Below are 14943 nucleotides of genomic sequence, written 5' to 3'. Positions count from 1 at the left end.
AGTTAGGCTAACGTCATGACTATGGGGTTGAACAATATCCTTAATAGTAATAAATTGTTATTATGTATGAGGATTAGTTATTCATTTACAATAAATATACTTGAATCATATCATGCTTGTACAAATCAATTAAGATATTTATTTCAACATAAGGTTTTTCATGAAGGTATCCAGCAAGTTATTTTGTATGTACAATTTTTTTTATTTGTTTTGGTTAGTTAGTCTTTCCATAACTACTAAAAATGGAGTAAATAATGTAATTTTTATAACATGATGTATTTCTTCAAGCTCCTATCTATACTATGCATGCATGTGCTCTAATGTATTTTTCTTGTAACTAATTCTCACTACTGTTATTGTGCATACTATTGGACTCTGTGCGAAATATCCAATTCTTTGCACGTGTTGTTGACAGGTACATCTAATGGAATAGATTTAGGTAAAGCCGGAATATTGTATCAATAATGGGAATAGTTGTGCAAGGCTCTTCATTGATGCAATCACGTCTGACCATTCCAGGCTATATTTCATTAGAAGGATCATCCAAACAACAACAGTTCTTGTGTAACCCAGATTCTTGTAGGAAATGAAAGTAACGCTGTTCTTGAAGTTTGTTAGTGAGTGGTAAGTTGACTTTGCACCATTCGAAACTTTAGCCTCGTAAACCAACTTCTATCGCAGATCAAATGTTATGATTGATGATGGATCTGTTAGGCTAAGTCCATCCCATCCAATCCAAAAAACGACATCGTTATTCACAACAGACTTAGGACCCATCTTTCTCACATTACGCTCAAAGCTACCTGAATCTTTCCAGTCAGCATCCCATGAGTTATATAGCGTCCATGACATACTCTACCCTTGCAACTACTTTTTGTTTACATGCAATATACAATACTCCATGCTATTGTACGTATAACCAAAAGCGTAGAGTGACATAGCATGGGACTGATATTTCCTTGCCTCATTAAGAACGAACTTCATCTTTCGGGTGAGCGGGTTCCATATTAGAAAGCAGCAATCAAGTCTACCCTAAGAGAACCTCAGACAAATAACTCCATGGTTGAACCCAATCATTGAGTAGAAGCCAAAGTTGTTAATGGCTAACCGTATCGGAAGTTGATGCTCTGCTCCAGATTCGTCATGTGCTCTAACAAATATTGAGAGTTTTGGTCGGAAAGTGGGTATCCAATCCCAACTATTAGATCTCGTTTCCTAGCCTTGTTCTCCTTCCAATTCTGGTTAATAAACATTGGGGTTGATAAGTAAAAGTTCCACACCTTACTCAGTGTCTTGCATCTACCAACAGTCTTTGGGTCAGCTTTGACAAAGATCTTCCATAGAAGATCATCCACAATGTGTGGTAACTCTACCCTTCTAGGCATGATATCACTCATCTTTGAAACTAAATGGAGATGTGTTTGGGATATGGTGTTTGGTGAACAAATGATGTGTTTGTCCACGCATTTGCCCATTTTCTATCAATATGTATTTATAAAGCTGGCTATGTGTGTCTCTTTACTAATGTAGACTACAGTTTCATTTTATGTTTAGTTTAAATGGCAATATGGATATTTAAGTGTCTTATTATCTCATGATCATTATTTTAGACTTAAAAGATTTGTCATTTATGCTTCTACAAACGTATACATATCTTTCGATATCTTACAGTAAACATGTCTAGCTAATTGAGAAAGTATGAAATATATTTTTTATTATCTTCTATTTTTTTCCATGTGTAATTGTTATATATTTACTGATAAACTTTCTAGTAGATTTGGCCAAGCACTGGCTTGAAAATGTTAAGCTCTTCTCAATGATAGTTGTCACCTGAACGGATCCTAATAAGCCATGAACATGATCTGGTAATCGAAGCTTTTTTTTCATATTCCATTTTTATTCACTTGTTATTTTCTCTCTTTTGTTAATATACTAAAAAAAATCGTCTGATGTATCTTTTTTTTCTTTTCAGATCTAGCTTTTACATAATATAAGTAACCCTATTTTAAACTTCACACATATCTGCATTACCTCTCATTTTTATTCTCAATGTGGCTTAGATTATTTATTTATTCATGAAATACTATTTCCGTTGTATGATATATTTACATCATGATTTGCTCTCTTTTGTTAAAAAACTTTAGATTCATATCGTCTGATATATCTTGTTTTCTTTTTAACTTTTTCTTTTCCATTATATTAGTAACTGTATTCTAAACATCACACACAACTGCTTTACCCGTTATATTTGTAACACATTGGGACTTATAAATAAACTGACCTTTTCCATACACGGCTCTTTTCTTGTTCATTATGAATAGACCTTTTTTACCTAGTAGATCAATGGTGTTATCATTTGGATTTATTATTCCCTAAGTCAAAATGTTTGACCATCCAGACTATATATCGTTTATGTGAACAATACGGGATATCATCTTTGTAACACCCCGAAGTTTTAGGACGAATAAGTTTCAGGTTCATAGCACTTCGTTTGGTTAATTAAATGTCAATTGGAAGTGCTGCCCTGTTTCAAGTAATTGGTTCTGAATTTTCTACGAATAGCCCAACTTCCAAGAGACATAATTAACTCTACAAAATATCTATGAGCATGATTGTACCCAATTAAATTAGACTTACAAATATTTAAAATCCCTTTGGAAGCAACTCAAAATGCCAAATATGTCAAAAGTTATAGTGGCTGGAAGTTGATACTGTGAACCAGAAAATTAGAAAATTCTGCAGCAACCACTAAACTTCAAAAATTCACATCTTCCAAATCACTTGGCCAAATTCATTAAAATTTTTATGGAGAAATCTTGACCTCTTGAAGTTTATTAAAAAAATAATTTCTCTCGTAAAAACTAGCCAGATTACTCCCAGAATTTATTTTAAGTTGCTGTCCAATCTGTTTCAAAATTTCTGCAGCAAGGCTCCCTAATTTTTCCATAACCAAATTTGATCCTCTAAGTTTCTAACTTATACCAATCAATAATCCTCATTACTCATTACTATATCTATATGAATTATGTCATAACTCCACCCAAGAGCCTCAGTTCCATATACATCAAGAATTTACACAATAAACATAACATGATCACACTTTCACAACATTAAAAATTTGCACTACATCTAACAACAATAATTCAACCAATTAATAGAATTTTCAATGACATCAATCATGTTAGCTCATCATCATCAATCAAGATTACATCTAACAATCACCCATAGCTAATCTACAATCCTAACCCTTACTTCTTTTTGAAGTTAAAAATTCTATTTCTGCTTCTTCCTTGAAATAAAATCCTAGTCACACAGAATTGAAGCTTCAGCCTCTCCTCTAAGGACAAACGGTCGACCTCAGCTTGAGCAAGAGAAGAGTTCTTGCTTATGGTTACCACTGTTCTAGCAAGAATTAAAATTAGAATGGTAGAGGTAGAATAAGGGGAAGAATAGGATTTCTTTCTTTGAATTTGAAGAAGAAGAAAAAGGAAAGTTACTGGGTCTCACGCCCAACAAGGATGCTTCGAAGATTCAGAGCGATGAGAGGTGGTACGCCTATCTTCTTGCTATATGGATAGCTCCTTCCTTCCTCTTCAACTTCGTTTTGTTCTTTTCTCTGTTCTTTTCTTTTGTTTGTGCATGTCTTTGATTTGAAGAGAATGAGGAGCATTAGATTCATTAGGTGGAAGAAAAGGAAGTGTAGTGAGGTGGTGCAGAGGCTTCGTGTCTTCTCCTCCTTCTAACACAGCATCAACGCATGTCTGAGGAGGTGTAACCAGAGTTCCAAACGATGCTGAGAGAGAAGGTAATCAGAGTTGGGTTTAATTGGGTGGGAGGTGGTTTGGTTGGGCCAAAAGAAAAGAAACCACCCCGGTTCAGGATTTGGTTCATTAAGATAGTGTGGTTCAATGATTCATTTATCAACTCTTTTCAAGAACAACTAAAGAAATGATTAAGTTTTATAGAAGTAATTATTCCACAGAATAATTGAATCGGAAGGGTAATTTTATTATTATTATTTTATTTATTTTTAAATTACCGAATCTCGCCGTTAATTAAAACAGAGTAAAATAATATTGAATTTGGTGATATAAGTTAAATTTTATTCCTCTACCTTAATATCTATCAATCACACACAGATATAAAGTCGTGAAAAATCATAATTTTTTTTTGAAAGGAATGAAATTTTCAGGGTAGAAAGGTAGGGTTCTTATATTCTACCTCCCTAAAAAAAATTTTGTCCTCAAAATTTCATTACCTCGAGTGAGGGGATCGGTTTCGGTAGTATTTTTCGCATCCATAACAAATACCCTTCCTGGCTGTTGCTGCCCAGGGGAAACAAATTCAGCCCTTCGTCATGTGCATTCTTTGGCTACGTGTCTCGGCTTCCCGCAATTATAGCAAACCCCAAATTTTGGCAGACAGGGCCTGCCTCCATGATTCCTTCCACACACAGTGCATGTCAGTTTTGGTTGGGTCAGTTGCGGTTGTTTGCCTAGGTCTGGCTGCCGAGTTACTTTGAAGCTTCTTCCTTGAGGAGCGAGGTTACAATTGAAATTCCTTGTTGGAAGATTCTTTTGGTTAGTTTGTGCTACCACCAACTTCTTTACACATTACTCTGTCAATTGCCTCTTATTAACTAATTCCACAAAATTCTGAATTTCCATTTGGCCCACATGAGCTAACAGTTCTTCCCTAAGTCCTCCTTCGAACTTGATGCACTTTCATTTCTCGAATGTAGCTTGTGCTCCTTGACAAACATTTGAGAATCGGCATAACTCTTCAAACTTGTGAGTATCTCAGTGACTGTCATGTTTTCCTGTCTCAACTGAAGCAACTCTACTGAGGAAAATATTTTTTATAGAATTTAGTTGAAAATTCCTCCCAAGTGATGCCAACAGCTTCTCTTCCCAGTAGTTGAAGCACCCCCTGCCACCAATATTGCGCATCGTTCCTCAGCATATAGGCAGCAAACTCTATATGCTGTGCTTTGGGGACTTGTTATGCTCGCAGTGATCGTTCTATTTCCTTAAACCAGTCATCAGCTCGCGTAGCACTAGTGTTTCCATTGAACTGCGGCGGATTGATTTTCAAGAAAGAGGCTAAAGTCATTGGCTGGTTATCATTGTGTAATCCATCTTTAGCTTCGTCGCCATTTCAATTTTCATGTCTAGTCTCATGGTTACTTCCAGCTCCATTGTGGCAATCAAGATGTTCAGCTACTCGGTTGGTAGCAGCTATCGAGTCACGTACAGCAGCAGCCATAAGATTTACATATTCGAGAATAGCCGTTGCATCGAGGATAGTTCCCTCACTTATTCCCTCCAGTCAAGGGCGTCCTCGCCTATTCACAGCCATTTGAGTCCTATCAACAGCCAATAATCAATATTAAGGTGATCAGTCTTAATATATCAAAATCAAGTATTAATATTACTACAATGGATGTTTACATACTTTCATGCAGAATATATTACAAAAATATCCTAACTGTATGGCATAAAAAGATTTAGAGTATGCGAGAAAGCATAGTCAGTCCATCTCAAGGCTCAAAGGAGGAACTGCTTTGATACCAATTTGTAACACCCCTAAGTTTTAGGATGAACAAGTTTCAAGTTCATAGCAGTTCGTTTGGTTAATTAAATGTCAATTGGAAGTACTGTCCTGTTTCAAATAATTGGTTCTGAATTTCCTGCGAACAGCCCAACTTCCAAGAGACATAATTAACTCTACAAAATAGCTATGGGGATGAAATTGTACCCAATTAAAGTATACTCATAGATCTTTAAAATTCCTTTGGAAGCAACTCAAAATGCCAAATACGTCAAAAGTTATAATGGCTGGAAGTTGATACTACAAAACCAGAAAACCAGGAAATTCTACAACAACCACTAAAGTTCAAAAATTCACATCTTCCAAACCACTTGGCCAAATTTCTTGAAATTTTTACGGAGAAATTTTGACCTCTTGAAGTTTATTAAAAAATTAATTTTTCTTGTAAAAACTACCAGATTGCTCCCAAAATTTATTTTAAGTTGCTGTCCAATCTGTTTCAGAATTTCTGCAACAAGACTCTGTAATTTTTCCATAACCAAATTTGATCCTCTAAGTTTCTAACTCATACCAATCAATAATCCTCATTACTCATTACCATATCTATATGAATTATGCCATAACTCCACCCAAGAGCCTCAGTTCCATATACATCAAGAATTTACACAATAAATATAACACGATCACACTTTCACAACATTAAAAATCTGCATTACATCCAACAATAATAATTCAACCAATTAACATAATTTTCAACAATATCAATCATGTTAGCTTATCATCATCAATCAAGATTACATCTAACTCACCCATAGCTAATCTACAATCCTAACCCTTACCTCTTTTGAAGTTAAAAATTATATTTATGCTTCTTCCCTGAATCAAAACCCTAGCCACATGGAATTGAAGCTTTAGCCTCTCCTCCAAGGACAAACGGCCGACCTCAGCTTGATCAAAAGAAGAGTTCTTGCTTATGGTTACCACTGTTCTAGCAAGAATTGAAATTAGAATGGCAGAGGTGGAATAAGGGGAATAACAAGATTTCTTTCTTTAAATTTGAAGAAGAGGAAAAAGAAAAGTTGCCGGTTCTCACCCAACAAGGGTGCTTCGAAGATTCAGAGTGATGAGAGGTGGTGCGCCTATCTTCTTGACGCGGATAGCTCCTTCCTTCCTCTTTAGCTTCGTTTTATTCTTTTCTCTGTTCTTTTCCTTTGTTTGTGCATGACTTTGATTTGAAGAGAATGAGGAGCATAGATTCATTAGGTGGAAGAAAAAGAAGTGGAGTTAGGTGGTGCATTAGATTTATTAGATTCATAAGAATTTCATCATATGTATATCAACCTCATAGCTATCAAGATTGCGATTCTCAATAAGGATTATATTATTTATTTATTCTTTAAAAAAATATTTTCATTGCCATAAGTTATTTATATGTGGGCTTAAAACATGCTACTCTCGGACCTTTGCATAATAAAACACGCTGACTGCATTGTAAACTTCTTAATTTCTCATTGCAACTTGATATGTCCATGTATTCTTTTTACCAATCTATATTAATAAATATCATTCCAAGACCATGCATTTGTCAATATTTAGAAAAGCAAAAAAGGCATTCATGCGTCCTGTAATTTAATACACACTATTCACGGATACTGGTCATGTATACTATTTTTTACTACACTTATATTATTGCTTTGACATTGTAATGTACTAATTGATCATAGATATGCTTGAATATTAATAATGTCACTATTTATCCATGATATTATGAGTCTTTTTTTTTTTGTCCTAATAAAATCTACTTTCCAAAATAGTTGTTTCTTTAATTTGATTTTTTCTTCATCTTTCACGCAATGATTCGTGAGTTTTTCTTCAAGATTTATTTGGATATCATCCATATAGATCTGTCACACATAGTAAAACTTATTATACTGACATCTGTCCATCTAAGAAGAAGACCCTACTTTTATCAAGATTTTGTAAAATTTTTTTCCTTCACATTTGCTTTTAACACTCAAAAACCTAAGTCATGTTTTGTCTTACTATTACTATAATTGGTCTTGTCAATACTTTTTATTTTTTTAACTTCGATTTAGTCATATACAACTGGAAGATTTACCATGGGATTTTTCTAGTTATTGATGCTCACCTAATTGTAAATACCTATTTTCTTACTATCTGGTGTAATAAAATTATTTACTTACAAATGGTAAGAAAATATAATTGCGCCATACATTGTTTGCAACGTATATTTCCTTTTCACTTTTCTCACGTTTTTAGCTTTTGTAAAGAAATATGTATTATTTAGCAGGCATTTTTAGCATGATTGATCTAATAGAGATTATCATTTATTGTGATTTTTCCCTTTATTTGGTAACAAAAGAAAATGACTTCCTTATAAAATATACCTTCTTTTTTCGTTGTTATCTTTATTCTCACATATTAACCCAGAAAGTTAAATAAATCTTTAGATTATAGATAGGGAGATAACTTAATGTTGATAGCTTCAAAAAAAAAAATGGTTAGCATATGCCACATAGTACTACGACATAGTTCAAGTAAATTTTCACAAAATAACCCACATACTACTACTACATAATTCAAGTAATTATCGTTAGAGTAGTTACCAACATAGTACTGGATAAATCTTGCACACCATTATACTCGCCAGTTAATTTTTCTCATCAATTAACTGAATCTTCTATTTTTTCCTAGCTTTCCTACTGAAACGATTAGTAGAAAATTGACCTTCTTCTTCATTCTGGGACAAGCTTTTCGCAGCATCGTTTATCCCACTGAAAGCACTTTTAGCCGAGATTTTAAACTTGCCACTTGACACGTTATCTTTAAGGTCATCCTACAATAAGTGACCCTCATTAGTCAACTATTCACAATACAACATTGATTTATGGACGACTAATGAAATGAAAAATTAAAGTTTAATATATATTCTTAGTTTCTTACCATGCTAAAATGAGGATCAATATCAGTTTTAAGGTTGACAACATGGCCTGACATATCCACCGAGTTTCTACAGCCATTTTTCTACCCAAGTAACATATCTCTGTTTACATACTATACTTGATAACTCATAACGTACATGTAAAATTCTAATACAATATTTAATGTAGAAAAAGAGACCATACTGTGATGTTTGTAGATGAATTGGTCTGCATTTTCTTGGGCATGTTCTTCTCCACAAGCTTCTCATCATTACATACCTAACTAACCATGTAATTTTGATCGTATTGCTTGATGTTTGCCGCTCTATCATTTATCTTGAATAGCGCCATTTTATCCATGATATTATCGAGGGTGGGAGTATTCTTTATCAACAACCTTTACATAAAGTACAATTTATGATAAGTTTTATCTCACAAACATGAGAAATTAAAGGTGATTATACATAATTTAATAATTTGTGAAGTTACCTCCTCATCCATAACTTTTTTAGCAATCTTTCTAGCCAATTGTGTTGTTTTCCTGTCCCACAATAACAAAGTCATGCTCCCTATTCCATCATATATCATCACCTCAAGTTTGTACTTATTATTGCGTGAAAAAGAAATTGGTTGCATTAGTGATAACATGAAGCATTGAAAAAAAATGAAATGAAAAATTTGTTGGCATTTATCAAAGTTCATAGGTTTTTATTTCACGTACCTAATGACGGCACATCCATGTGTGTCCATACTTGGTGCATTCATATCTTTTCCCGATAGGAGTGTCAACTTTTTTTGGGCACCTCCTATATGGCTTGTAATACCAATTGCTCTTGCTTGCATTTATGGATACTATAGTTGCAGCAATCCATACGAGACCTTCCTGAAAATTGGCACCCATTAGAAAAATGAATCTAGATACAATCCATTTACATAACTGTAATATTTACTAACAAAAAATCTACTTGCTCGGTCATTTTTATTTACGAATGAAAATATTTTCTAAGAATTACTATTTTAGATTATGCAGAAAACTAAATATAAGGTCTTTCCTTTTACTGAGTCAATTGTAGCTAATGTTTTTAAACTTTACTTAGTAAAACTATTTACAATAAACTTATACATATTCTGACAACGATAATCATGGCTAATAATAACATGAGCAGCACTTAAGTAAAGTAGAAATTAGTTCTACTAAAAACTATACCTAGCGATATTACAGTAGTATTTGAACTTATTCCTTGTAATGGTTCCTTCTGAATGGTTGCCTTTATAGTTTCTCACCATTTAATTAAACAATTGACTACGTGTGCATTTTTTTATCAACACATTTTGTCTATGCACTTTAAAAGCTATAGTACACTGTATATATTTTGTTCCCTTAACTAACACATCTTATCATACCATGAGCAATTCATTAACATCACTATTTATCTATATGAATAGATAACACACCATGTTATAAACAATTAATTTTAATGGGACATGAAGAACGTCACATTAAAATAGTTTCTTCCACTTGCTAAAACAAGTGTATATATATTATATGTTTATATCAACACATTGTGTCTATGCATTTTATAGTTTATAGTACATTGTATATATATTGTTTCTTTAACTATATCAGCTTTTCATACTATAGCAAATAATTAACACGACTATTTGTCTATATCAACAAATTAACACTCCATGTTAATGAACAACTAGGTTTAATGAGACATGGAGAGGGTCATCTCAAAAGAATTCAAAACTTCTATGATGGTCTTTGCAACTACAGATCCCTGGTTCAAATCCTCAACACCTAACCACCGGTCCTGCAAAAATACTTGACTTATCCTGGAAAAACTAGATGATGTACCACATAACATCCTACAAAAATCCAAGATATCAATTTAAGCAAAATTATTAAACCATGTCGCGTAACTTTAATACGTATGAATGCAGATAATAAAAAAACACATGTTATGTATAAGGGTACCTGCTTCTAAACCCAGCAACTTCTTTAATTTCAGGGTCAAAATGCAGCTTTGATACATAAAAATGACTCTGCATCAACGTAGTACCTATTTCACAACATCAATGTTAGTTATAATTTGCATATTATAACTTGTAAAGTACATATTATGTTAAGATAAATTGTTAGCTTTTCAATTTTATTAACCCTTACCATTTCACCTATGTGCTTTAAAATATTGAAACACCACAATCAATGGCTCTACTCTCCCATCTTCAACATGAGAGAGAATGAGATCTACTATATCACCGAACAAAATACAGTTGATACGGTTGTTTCTGACATTTTGTTGAACACCAACACATAGTATACTACTCTCCATAAAATCTAAATAGTCAAAATGTAAAAATAAAGTAAATTTATTTCACAGCATACTCTAAGTCTTGCAGGATTATCACCAAACCCTTGGTCTTCATCCTTTTGCTAGTAATCAAATCCCTTGGATCTTTCTTCTCAACAACTTCGGCTATTAAATCTACGTAACATTTCAACATGGACATACCACTTGTTAGTACTTTTACAATGAATGAGCAAGTATAAATTTGCTTTGAAAGAAAAGAAACTTCTCACCAAATAGTTCAAAGTCGTCGACTTTCTCAACTGTCAAGAGCTCTACAATGGACTTAAGGTGCCATGCGACCAGAGGGAAACTTGGGTTTTGGACATGATTCACAATGGTCCTATGGGTAAAAACCAAGATCCACTTAAAAGTGACTTGTCTTCTTGTTCTTTCCATGTCGAACAACAAAGTTGCTCATGGTGTACATCTAAAACTCAGTTATAACACGACTCCATTTCTTAAAAAATGGGCGTAGGGATTGAGGCGTGCATCCTTGTTCCCTGCGATTTTTTCAAGTAACATGTTAAATACAGTATTTGTTGTCAATGTTCCAGATGTAGTGATAAAGAATAACTAATAAAAGAAAACCCATTTTAGTTAGTTAGCATACCTTGCTATCTTGAAGTACCATTTCGATCGAGAAAATCTCTTTCTGGCCAAACTTGCTAAGGACTTCCCATTTTCTATCGACATATGCCTTAAAGTTCCATGCTTACTTCTTCGCATTCACATCAGCAAAGAAATCATATATTTCTCCCATTGGGTCCAAGGTTTTGCTGGAGAAACTTTGAAAAGGAAGCACATGAAAACTTTTAGTGAGAAAAGAATATGACTGGATGTGAAGTCTGTGTATCTTTTTGGCATGTAGCTCTACTTTTTAAAACATATTGTTCTGATAGGGATAGCTTTTATATATACAGATTTTTATATATAAAGAGATTTATATATAACCATATTAGACTTTTATATATAAAGGGATTTTATATATACTAAAAAAAGTATAACTTTGTGATGCCAAGTGTCGATCATAGACAGCATCCACTTGTCAAGCATCGAGACTACTACTAGTTAACTTTTATATATAAAGAGATTTTATTTATATTCAACATATATACTCGGTCAAATTCAAATTAAACTTACTCTGATAATAACAGAGAAAAATTATACAACTTGTTTTGTTCAGGAAAACTATACAACCTTTTTTAGTGCTTTAAATTGTTCAACAATAATTCTTCAAACATGCAGGCTTTGGGTCCAAAAAGAGCTCTTATACAATTCTAACCACCAATTAAATGTGAATAAATAGGCCAACGAGCTATAACTTAAATGGCATAGTCTTTTTCTTCTTACTTAGGGGTCTCAGGTTCGAGTCCCACCGGCTGCAATTGATCGAAAAAATCTCCTAGTTGTTGCTGTAATATATAGTGGGTGTGTCGATGTGTTGTGTGGTAGTCATTTAGGATTGGGAGAAAAGGCAAAGCATACTATAAAAATAGAAATGACTGGACTAAAAGAAGGTTGACCTCGGACCAAAGCAACGAAATAATGTTGACCATAAAAATGAGAAAAATAAGGCCAACAATGGATATGATAGGATAAGGTTTGTGCTCAATTCTAATTTTATACATGAGTTGAAAATCTTCGAAAAAATTTAATCTTATTGTTAAAAATCTTTTAACTCTAATCCTTATCTACACTCTAAAATTCTCCACCCAACTGTATTTTATTCTATCCATAATAAAATCAATTTGTTTTATATATTAGTTTATTTTAAATAGGATTTATGAAAAAATAAAATGTATTATAATATTAGTTAAGGCGATTGGTTTACTAGTTCTATAAATTTTTAGAAAGAAGAGTATATGGGGTTTAATTCTCATCTACTTCACTGTATATATAATAAATTTAATTATATATTATAATATATTAGGAATGCGGTTAGTTTTGGTAGAGTTTATTCTAAACCTTCTCAAATTTTAATTCGATACGTAAATTAAATTGAATACTCGCAAATAGGATTAATATTATCAACCTTAGAGAGAAAGAGAGTTTTGTTGAAGTTAATTATTCATATTTGAAAATGGGAGTTTTGTTGAAGTTAATTATTCATATTTTCTAGACCAACGTAATACCTGACCGAAAAAAAAGACTCAAACTTTAATAATTCATCCTTTTGTGACTATAATAATAATTTATCTATAGTTCTATATTAGTCAACATTTTATTTTTATATTATTAAAATTTATTATTTAAAATTTTAAGTTTAGCATTAAGAATATAAAATTGATTAAATATTGATAAAAAATAATAAATTTTATTTACAATAAAATATTATTCTAATAATAATAATAATAATAATAATAATAATAATAATAATAATATAAAAAAATGAATGCTCTAATTGTTTTTTTTTTTTTAATTTTTAATGGAATTTGAAATCGTGATATTTACTTAAGCGGATAAATAAATTAATTATTTGGCTAACCTAAATTGATCTAATATTACTACATAGTTAAGACTAGGATTAATAATGTGTTGTTGACGAAAAGATAGAATAATATGCTATGTGATCATGAATAATCAAATCTTGTTTAAGTTGGCAATTGTTGCTTAGCATTTCTAGGTTAGGACATGACACACGAGCTTGTCAACGAAACAAACTAGTTCTGAGTCTACCATATGTTTTCTTGAACTTCCGCTGCTGGCCGGTAAATCAAACTCAACTTTTTCTTTACTTTGCTCCCCTTTTAATTTTTACTTATTTTTTCTTTTTACATTTTTAAACTCAGCAAACAAAATGGGTTACATTAATTAATTCATCTATCAATCTCGGTTGATTATGGGTCTATGGCATTACGAGTCAGTGAACACAGTGTTTGAAAGAGAGGTTGAAACTAAAAAAAAATAAAAAGATAAAAATTAAATTAAATTTTTGTATTATATTTAGTATAAAATATATTAAATTAAATTATATTTTAATATTATATTTAAGTTTAAAATAAATATAAAGATTGAAGAATAAATTTAAAATTTAAAAAATTAAATGAAAATATTTTTTAGAAGAAATATTATTAAAGTTTTTGTTTCTGTCTAATATCTTGTATTCCTATTTTTGGAGATATTGAAGAGATTAAATTTTGTGTTTTGGACTAAAATTTTAATTTTAGTCTCTGATCACTAGACATAATATTTAAGTCTCAATTCTCCAATTTTAATTTCAGACTTTGAAAATAAATGTTACCTACTAGTTATTAATTCAGTATTAACCCATATTAAATATATTCTAAGAACATATAAATAAATAAGAATAAGTACGATTTTGGTCTCGAAAGTACATGTTGAAAATTTTTTTCGTTCCGAACCTTTTTTTATACAAAATTGTCCCTGAAATTTAACTTGGTTTTAAAATCGTCCTTATTTTAGAGACCAAAATCATACTGAGATAGCGACGGAAGCGAAAACAGAAGTGAATCGTAGATAGCTTCTTCTTCTTCTTTCCTTCTCCTTTATTCTTTTTTCCTTCTTCTTCTTCTTCCTTTCTTCCTTCTCAGGAGCAGAAATACTCTCTTTCTCTTATTTTTTATTTTATATTTTTTTTGTTATGGATAATTTGGTCCAAAATTTTAAGGGTAAAGGACTAAATTGGTCCATTACATTTGAGCGTAATTCTATTACGGTACTTAAGGTTTAAAGTGTCCAATTTGAATCCAAATAATTTCATTTATATTCTATGTAGTTCCACCATAAAGTCAAAATTAGATAATTAACGAAATGTCCTATATGACAGCAGTACAAGAACAAGGTCAATAATTTAGAGAACAAGTACAAGTTCCAAAGGCACAAAATCCACCGTAGATGAATCAATACATTTATTTCTCATTCTCCTTAGTTTTATAGAAAATATTTCATTTAAATTGTAAGAAAAATGATAGATAAATATATTGATAAATTCACGGTTGATTTTGTGGCTTTGGAGCTTGTACTTGTTCTCCAAATTATTGAATTTGTTCTTGTATTGCTGTCGTATAGGACATTCCATTAATTATTTAACTGGACTACATTGAAGCTAAATGAAATTTTTTGGATTCAAATAGAAC

At 32.0% G+C, this 14943-nt stretch overlaps 1 pseudogene; it reads right to left on the bottom strand.

Moving 5' to 3' along the window:
- Positions 1 to 4102: 4102 nt before the first annotated feature.
- Positions 4103 to 5358, bottom strand: LOC148554698 (uncharacterized; annotated as a pseudogene).
- Positions 5359 to 14943: the final 9585 nt, after the last annotated feature.

The sequence above is a fragment of the Arachis ipaensis genome, chromosome B6, assembly GCF_059453495.1.
Source record: "Arachis ipaensis isolate K30076 ecotype BB chromosome B6, ASM5945349v1, whole genome shotgun sequence".
In the NCBI taxonomy this organism is placed as follows: Eukaryota; Viridiplantae; Streptophyta; class Magnoliopsida; order Fabales; family Fabaceae; genus Arachis; species Arachis ipaensis.
The sequence above is the reverse complement of the archived record's forward strand: the minus strand, read 5'-3'. Positions and strand labels throughout refer to the sequence as shown.